Raw genomic sequence first — 9,544 nt, forward strand, 5'->3', positions numbered from 1 at the left:
AACCCTGAGAGGGCCAAGCGGAAAAAATGTATATATATATATATATATATATATATATATATATATATATATATATATATATATATATGACATATCTAAAAAAACAACACAACAACAAACAAGTAAAATATTTTATAAAATAAGTTATGTTTTGAACATGTTTACAATTTCACATTCTAACATTCCTGAAAAGGAGTAAGAAGAAGCGGAATGTATTTAATCCTACCCCTTTCCTGTTTGGAGATCATTTCTAACACAATTGTTCACTTAATTTTTCGATCTTAAACATAGCAACAATGAATGAATAAATAAATTAAAATATCAATACAGTTCACATTAATATGTCGTTAACTTAATAAATGGTTCCCATAATTGACTAAATATGTGATATATTATCTGTCATCCATCAACCAGGTTCAATAATTGTATCAGTATTCCTCTCTCTTGTATTTTGTAAACACTGAGTTTGAACAATTTCTTAAACTGGATCGTAATAGTACATTGTTTGGTTCAACGTATGAACATTTATTAACACATGAACACACAAATGTAACAGGATTGGTACAGCTGAGTACTGAGTACCAGCTATAAAAACTCTAAAGACCAACTGCACAGTTTGTCTTCACAATAAAAGCGCTGCTCCATCCTGCCTCCGCTAACAAAATAAGAGTCTCAGAAAGTGGCCGTGCACAAGCTAGTAAGATACGGAGTTTGCCGTCAATGTATTTCTTGTAAAGTGTATAAAAAGGAGTATGGAAGCTGGACAAATAAGATGCCAAAAACCAACCACTTTCTTGTGGTATTGGACAGAAAGGAGGATTTATTTTTCTTCTCCATTTGAAAATGTGGATGTTATCAGCACTACTGTTCTGATTCCAATCAAAGCAAGTCATCTGAATCAAGTAATACACCAACTTATATTCTTGTCTTCATGAAAGAAAGGAATCTATATGTGTTAAACATGCTTTTATTATCATTAAACACCATTAACTTGCTAACAAAAATGTATCTTTCATAAATAAATAAATATAAGTTATATAAATGAATGAGGTAGATCTCCTTGACTTGGTCAATTGAAAAGTAGCTCGCCTGCAGAAAAAGTGCGGGCACCACTGATTTAGAACCTAATGAATAGAAATCGAATCGATTTGGGAAAATTGGCCCAATTCCCCGGTACCTGTATCGGTTCGAAAGTGAAAGGTAAAGAGAAGTCAAAACACTACTAAAGTTTTAGTGACGCAGGAAGGAAGCACTTTTTAAACATAAAGATGCAAAAATAAGTAAAATACTGATTATGAAATATAAAAAGAAGTCAATTATTGTAAAACTTCTCAGCCTTGATGCATGATGGAGGTGGCATTTTTTTACAGCGGTTAGGTGGACAAATGGTGAGCAAAATGCTCAGGTACAAATAACTGCTTGTACCTGGGAGGTGCATCTTTCCCCAGCTGACTTTGATACGCTGTTCATTATTTTGAGATATCATTGTTTTAGCTACAGTACAGGCCAAAAGTTTGGACACACCTTCACATTCAATGCGTTTTCTTTATTTTCATGACTGTTTACATTGTAGATTGTCACTGAAGGCATCAAAACTATGAATGAACACATGTGGAGTTATGTACCTAAAAAAAGGTGAAATTACTGAAAACATATTCTAGTTTCTTCAAAATAGCCACCCTTAGCTCTGATTACTGCTTTGCACACTCTTGGCATTCTCTCGACGAGCTTCAAGAGGTCGTCACCTGAAATGGTTTTCACTTCACAGGTTTGCTTGAAGCTCATCAAGAGAATGCCAAGAGTGTGCAAAGCAGTGATCAGAGCAAAGGGTGGCTATTTTGAAGAAACTAGAATATAAAACATGTTTTCAGTTTTTTCACTTTTTTTTGTTAAGTACATAACTCCACATGTGTTCATTCATAGTTTTGATGCCTTCAGTGGCAATCTATATTAGTAATAGTCATGAATATAAAGAAAACGCATTGAATGAGGAGAAGCTGTGTCCAAACTTTTGGCCTGTACTTGTATATTGTACTGAGTATCTGAACATTGTACTTTTATCGTTTCCCTTACCGATACCCTTCTTTGGGGACAGCACACATACCAAAAAAATAACAATCTAGGCGTGTGGGACGAATCTTTCCGATAAGCACTGAGCCGATGTCGCGGCGGTTCGAGCGCCACTTATTCGTACATGCTGCCAATGCGTATTCTTCCCAAAATTGTTGTGCGTTGGAGGTTCCACTGTAGAAGATCATGAAGTAAGACATACCTTTATAGGGTGACTGATGTCGTAGCTCGTTAGTCATCAACACGATTCTAGTTCTTCCACACCAAACTCATCTAAACTGGCCTTTATGGACCTCGCTCAGCATCACTGGGAACAGAAAGGCAATTGATTTGGGTGGTCGAGTCTGATTGGGATTCATTGTTTAAGCGGGGTGTCTCAATACTTATGTCCATGTAGTGCATTTCTTGGATGGTGATGATGATGAAGACAAGAGAAAAGCATGTTGAATAGAGCACAAATGAAGAGAGAAACAGACGTCTTGGTCATGCAAAGATGCATTCCCTGTCAACACTTTGCATATTTCTTGGCTCTTATATTTCAACATCACAGAAGCAGTTGAGTTTGTATTCATTAAGAAAAAGAAAAAAAACCTTTCCTGTGTGCTGGAACCCAAGAAGAAGTCCATCCGCTCCATCTATTAATTGGCTCTTACTTTCTTGATGTTTGTCCTGTGTTACAGTCTGACCAAAAAACTGGAAGTGATTTTTTTGTGTGTAAATCGTTGCATGAGCGAAAGACACTGATCTTTAACCATATTTATACAGCAGAATAGCATCGGCGAAGGCACAGGAAAAAACAAAAACATATTGTATTTATTGAGAGGTACCAGTCTGTTTCTATGGCATAACACTGTAACAATGTTATTTCTGGCTGCTATTATAACAAGAAAAACGATGTTTGTTTTTTTTTAAAGTGTGGTGTCAATATTGGCTTGAGGCTGCTATTCATTGAAACTGCCACAGTCCAGTCCTAGATAGCTGCAAACCAAAGTCATATTTTTTTTATGTAAACCACGAAAAGTAGCCTAAAAGAGGAAAAAAAATGTCGCTTCACTTTGTTTATAACGTTCTTGTACATTAATATAATCTGCTTTGTGCGACTTTGTGCTGTCCATTATCTCCTGTGTGTGTGTGTGAGTTCAGTCAGGCACAATGCAAAAAGCAAGCCACAGCTCTAACAGCAATACTGTTCTTTTTTTAATTTAGATATATTCCTTGTGCATATAAGAAGAATGTAGGCACTACGGTTGCTTTACACCTATAATCGCTAACCTGTAGCACTTAAAGAGAGAAAAAAAATTAGGTGAAACATGTCTTTTTGTTGTTGTTTACTGCTATAATCCACGATAAGCTAGGCCGGGATCCCGTTGTTCCTAATAAAACACATTTGTCAACATGATTGTCCTGTTTGTTTCTTGTGCAGACTGATGTACCTCAGTTGTCACATCACAATGATGGAAACGACGCAGTGAAGCATCAAACACCCTTGACGAAAAATATGCCTCAAGACGCACATTATGTAACTCTGGACTCCTAGACGGGTTTTATTGAGATTTTTACAAAGGAAGGAAGCTGATTTACATTTGACAAAATACTTTTTTTCTCTATCTGACATTTCAACATTCTTAACTGTCCTCAACAAAGCATTAAAAATAATAAAAACCAAATCAAGTAAATGCCATTTTAAGAGGAGAGATTTATTGTGTCACATCTATAAATTTTTTACAGTCATAGAAGTGCAAAAATACTTTATTTATCAGACTATAAGGCACACTTAAAATCCTTTCATTTTCTCAAAACTCAACAGTACGCCTTATAACCCGTTGCGCCTAATGTATGGAATAATTTTGGTTGTGCTTACCGACCTCAAAGCTATTTCATGTGGTACATGGTGAAATGATAAGTGTGACCAGCAGATGGCAGTCACACATAAGAGATACGTGTAGTCTGCAATATGACTCAAGTAAACAACACTAAAATGTTATATGTTCCATTGAAAATATAGAACATTACACACGGCACTCAAAAATCTATCAACATTTTTTAATACGACTTTGGTAAGCTATGATGCCGCACCGCTTGATGGATTATACTGTGCTGCAACATACGAGTATTATTATGGTGTGTATAAGGTAAAAAAAATATTTGATGTTTTGTTTCGCAATATTATGCAAAAGCAACTTTTCTTACCTTCTGTTACCTGCTGATCTGTATTTGGGATCTGCATAAGTCCTGAAAATGTGCGCGTGTCCGCCTTTGCAGTCGGTGCCGACACCGCAGTCGATAAGCTTCTTCTTATTCTCTATCTTCTTGTTATGGGACATTCATCCTCCGCTGTTGCCATTTCTAATACAAAGTAGTGTAAAGTTCTTACTTATATCTGTCAGTAAACTCGCCATGAAAGCGCTAAAACATACAGGTATAGTGAGTTTACATTATTCACCCAAGGAACTTTATTTATTAGAGAGTTCCGGTCGGACGTTTTTTACAGAACACCTTTCCGGTATTGTTGTTGCAGTAGTGAGCCACGGATGATGAGATGCTGCTCCGTTATTGATTTAAGTAAAGTCTGAATGTCATTAAAACAGTTAGCTCCATATTTTGACACTTCTTCCACTCCCGTCCTTGCACGCTACACCGCTACAACAAAGATGACGGAGAAAAGACGCTGCCGAAGGTGAGCCACGTAAATAAAACCGCCCACAAAATGGCGCATCCTGAAGCGACTGTCAGAAAGCGGCTTGAAGATGGTCTGTAAAACATAATCTATGCAACATTTTGACCAAAGAACCACCATTTCATGTCATGTAGACCCCAAGGAAGTGTTTTCACTTTAGAAAAAAAACTAAAATATGACCCCTTTAATGCGCCCTATAATCCGGTGCGCCTTTTCTATGAAAATAGACCTGACTAGACCCGCTCATCGGCAGAGCGCCTTTTAATCCGGTGCACCCTATGGTCCGGAAAATACGGTAAGTAAAGTACAACTAAAACAAGGTTAAACTGCATTACTAACCGTTGAGGCGTGCTGGAACCATAGGACTTAAGGGAAAAGGGAGACTTGCTGACGGCCGTTGATACCTGGCATCACGGTTTTTGCATTCCTGACTGTTGTAAAAGGTCAAAAAAATATATAATACAACTACAATAAAGCAAAACTACTTACTTTCAATGAGGCATGGCGAAGCCATAGCATTAAAGGAGAACTGCATTTTTTTTAAAATTTTGCCTTTCGTTCACAATCTTTATGACACACAAGAAGACAAAAGGTTTTGGGGGTTTTCGTATTCGAACTTATAAAATCGTCTCGTTCTTGGTGGCTAGCAATGCAGCTAATGGGAGCAATTAATTCTACTGCTAAATCACTTTAAACACGCATTCAAAAACCGTCAGGTGTACTTAATTTACGTTATGTAACCTGTAAATTAACCAAACAGTAGCAACATTGTTATTGTAAAAGCGAACACTGATAAACTCTTTCTCTAGCGTACTGACACATCGGCAGGCTACAGTATTAGCCGTAGACGCTAACTACGGCAAGTGATAAACTAGCTTCTCCGTAAGCACGAAACGCGTTTGAGTTTGTAAAGCACAAAACAGTAATAGAACACCAATTTGTTATGAATAAAATTAGTAACAATCATTTTACAGTGTCCGTTTGGTCCAGCTGGCTGGGGACGTTTCCAGTTGATTTGGTAAGCAATCGATTAATTCAGCATAGCTGCAGCGTGACCATGTCGCGCACTCTCTCGGCTTCCGTCTGCGCCAACATTTCAGCCTCTTCTTGTACTCCCTTCGAAACCCAGTAGTTCATCCTCCGTATATTTAATTTAGAAAAAGATAAGGTTGTGAATACTAATTTGTCCAAAACTAGTAGTCTTCGTTGCCTATTACCAAATATGCCATGATTAGAAAACACATTCACATACTTGCCAACCTTTAGACCTCCGATTCCGGGAGGTGGGGGGTGGGGGGTGGGGTCGTGGTTGGGGCGGGGGCGTGGTTAAGAGGGGAGGAGTATATTCACAGCTAGAATTCACCAAGTCATATATATATATATATAAGAAATACTTGACTTTCAGTGAATTCTAGCTATATATATATATATATATATATATATATATATATATATATATATATATATATATATATATATATATATATATATATAAATATATTTATTTTATTATATATATATATAAATAAGAGAAATACTTGAATTTCAGTGTTCATTTACTTACACATATACACACACATAACACTCAACTACTCATTGTTGAGTTAAGGGTTGAATTGTCCATCCTTGTTCTCTGTCACTATTTTTCTAACCATGCTGAACACCCTCTCTTATGATGCATTCTCCTTCGTCTCCTTGTTGTGTGCGCAGTTGTGCACTGCACTCTCTAAAAGCTGTAGATGTTATTGTCATATATGCATGCACAGTAAATGGCAGTATTGTCCTGTTTAAGAGTGTCACAACATTGCTGTTTACGGCAGACGAACTGCTTTACGGTAGACGAAAACGTGACTGCTGTTGTTGTGTGTTGTTACCGCGCTGGGAGGACGTTAATGAAACTGCCTAACAATAAACCCACATAAGAAACCAAGAACTCGCCCTCGATCATTCTACAGTTATAACGTGATTGGGCAGGCACGCTGTTTATATTGTGGGAAAGCGGACGTGAAAACAGGCTGTCGACACGTCACTCAGGTCCGCCTGAATTCCGGGAGATTTTTGGGAGAAAATTTGTCCCGGGAGGTTTTCGGGAGAGGCGCTGAATTTCGGGAGTCTCCCCGGATTTTCCGGGAGGGTTGGCAAGTATGCATTCGTGTTTGATTCTGGGAATAGGAACAAATTTGTTGCAGGAAGTAGAAAGTGCGCTGCTATGGAAACGGAAATAAATGTGCAGAATTTGTTTCAGCTGTGAATAAAATCATAGACATCTTATAAGATGTCTATGCATAAAATGACCAAAATACGGTAAATATTGTACATATTGTTATGAATGTGTATGTAACTATGATTCGCAGCGTGGGTATAAAACGTTGATGGAGGGTTTTGAAGGCTACGCTAACTCCCATTAGCTACATCTTTCAAGCGTTTTCAATAATCTTTAACATCCTAAAAAAAAGACGTGTTCTTGTCTCTTACGATTGTAAGAGACAAAAGATAGGCAAAATTCCAAAAACAGTGCAGTGGAAAAGGCAGACTTGTTAAGGGCAATTTGAATCGGATATTGCACTTTTTAACATTATCTGCCATAAAGTGTAACAATTAGTATTATACAATCAAAATAAAGTAAAACGACTCACCTTTGATGAGGCGCGATGAAGAAATAGCGTTTGAGTGGAAAAGCAGGCAATGTATATATATATTTTTTAAACATTGTTGTCTGTCATCGAAGTGCAAAATTACTTATTGCCTAATGGCGGACCACGCAACGTTAAAGGTGCATTACCGCCACCTACTGTATTGGAGTGTGAAAACTCCTTTTTCCCTTTCTCACTTACATATCGTCCCATTCCTTAAACACGTCTCTTCTAGAAACCACGAACATTTTGCGGTTGCTGCTGAGTATCTATTTGAGCAGTCCCGGGCAAATTACGGCCCGCATACGACTCTTATTATATTTTTCATTTGGCCCTCCGGATGTTTCCAAATAATATATTTAGACCTTTAACATTGAAACTGTAGCTGCCATTATGATGTACAGTGCTGTTTTCAAATTACCGTAAGTCTTGGAACTATAGAAAGTATTTCAATGGTTGGAATATGTGCTTTAGAATGATATACGAGCTATTACGGTAATCTACATTACAGCAGCTCAGAGGAGGCACCAAGCCGTGTGGGCGGGGTTTGTTTCCATGGCAGCCAGCCTGAAACGCAGCTGTCAGGGACAGACGCAGAAGCAGATTTTTACAACATGACCTGCAGACAAGTGATTTTACATCAGATTGTTTTTTTGGTTGTTTTTTTTACCCTTAGCGTTCATGTTTCGCCGTGTTTGTTACACTTTGGTTACGTTTTGCTAGATTGTAATATCAAGGAGCTGGTCTGAGAAATGAGAGGAGCGACATTCATATAGAATTTTTATCATTCACAGTTAATATTGTTTATCCCACTTTCTTTAATTTCATGTATATTCTGAGTGTCTCATTCAGTAAAGGACCCACGCACACATATTGTACAGCAGATTTTTTCCGAGGTATGTATATGTATATGTATATATTTATATAGATATATGTTTATTTATCTATATACATATGGGTTGGTGTGTAATTATATATTCATACTTGCCAAACCTCCCGATTTTCCCGGGAGACTCCCGAATTTCAGTGCCCCTCTCGAAAATCTCCCGGGGCAACCATTCTCCCAAATTTCTCCCGATTTCCACCCGGTTAACAATTTTGGGGGCGTGACTTAAAGCATACTTGCCAACCTTGAGACCTCCGATTTCGGGAGGTGGGGGGTGGGGGCGTGGTTAAGATATATATATATATATATATATATATATATATACCGTATATATATATATATATATATATATATATATATATATATATATATATGTATGTGTGGGGAAAAAAATCACAAGACTACTTCAGTCTTGTGATTTTTTTTCCCACACATACATATATTGCGCTCTACTACGGTATCGAGCACTATTTTTTGGATAACCTTATTAAGACATATATATATATATATATATATATATAAGAAATACTTGACTTTCAGTGAATTCTAGCTATATATATATATATATATATATATATATATATATATATATATATATATATATATATATATATATATATATATATATATATATATATATATATATAAGAAATACTTGACTTTCAGTGAATTCTAGCTATATATATATATATATATATATATATATATATATATATATATATATATATAAATAAAAGAAATACTTGAATTTCAGTGTTCATTTATTTACACATATACACACACATAACACTCATCTACTCATTGTTGAGTTAAGGGTTGAATTGTCCATCCTTGTTCTATTCTCTGTCACTATTTCAGAACACACACATTATACAAATATACATTATAAAATCAATAAGAAAACGGGAGCTCTAATTTGGGAGTCTGAATTAGGATCAGAAGTTCCTATATAAACATTGCGCACTTACGTCGCCATTTTGTATTGATTACTGCAGCTGTGCACTGGATTCATTCACAAATACAAACTACAACTCACAAACACTTTAGAGTTAGGCTCCACCATCAGAATGTGTACTTAAACGTATAAAGATCACATGGAAATTAATCAGTGAGTTGATTCACCAAAACTAACCTGTTATACAGAAGGAAAAAGCACACAGCACGTTTCAATTGTTCACAGACTGGTCGCGCTCATCAGAATGACAAGACACTTCCGGTCTGCAGGTGATAGCATTCAATTGGGAAGAAACGCCCTACTGCCCCCTACTGACCAATGTG

This window comes from Nerophis lumbriciformis, linkage group LG19, assembly GCF_033978685.3.
Source record: "Nerophis lumbriciformis linkage group LG19, RoL_Nlum_v2.1, whole genome shotgun sequence".
In the NCBI taxonomy this organism is placed as follows: Eukaryota; Metazoa; Chordata; class Actinopteri; order Syngnathiformes; family Syngnathidae; genus Nerophis; species Nerophis lumbriciformis.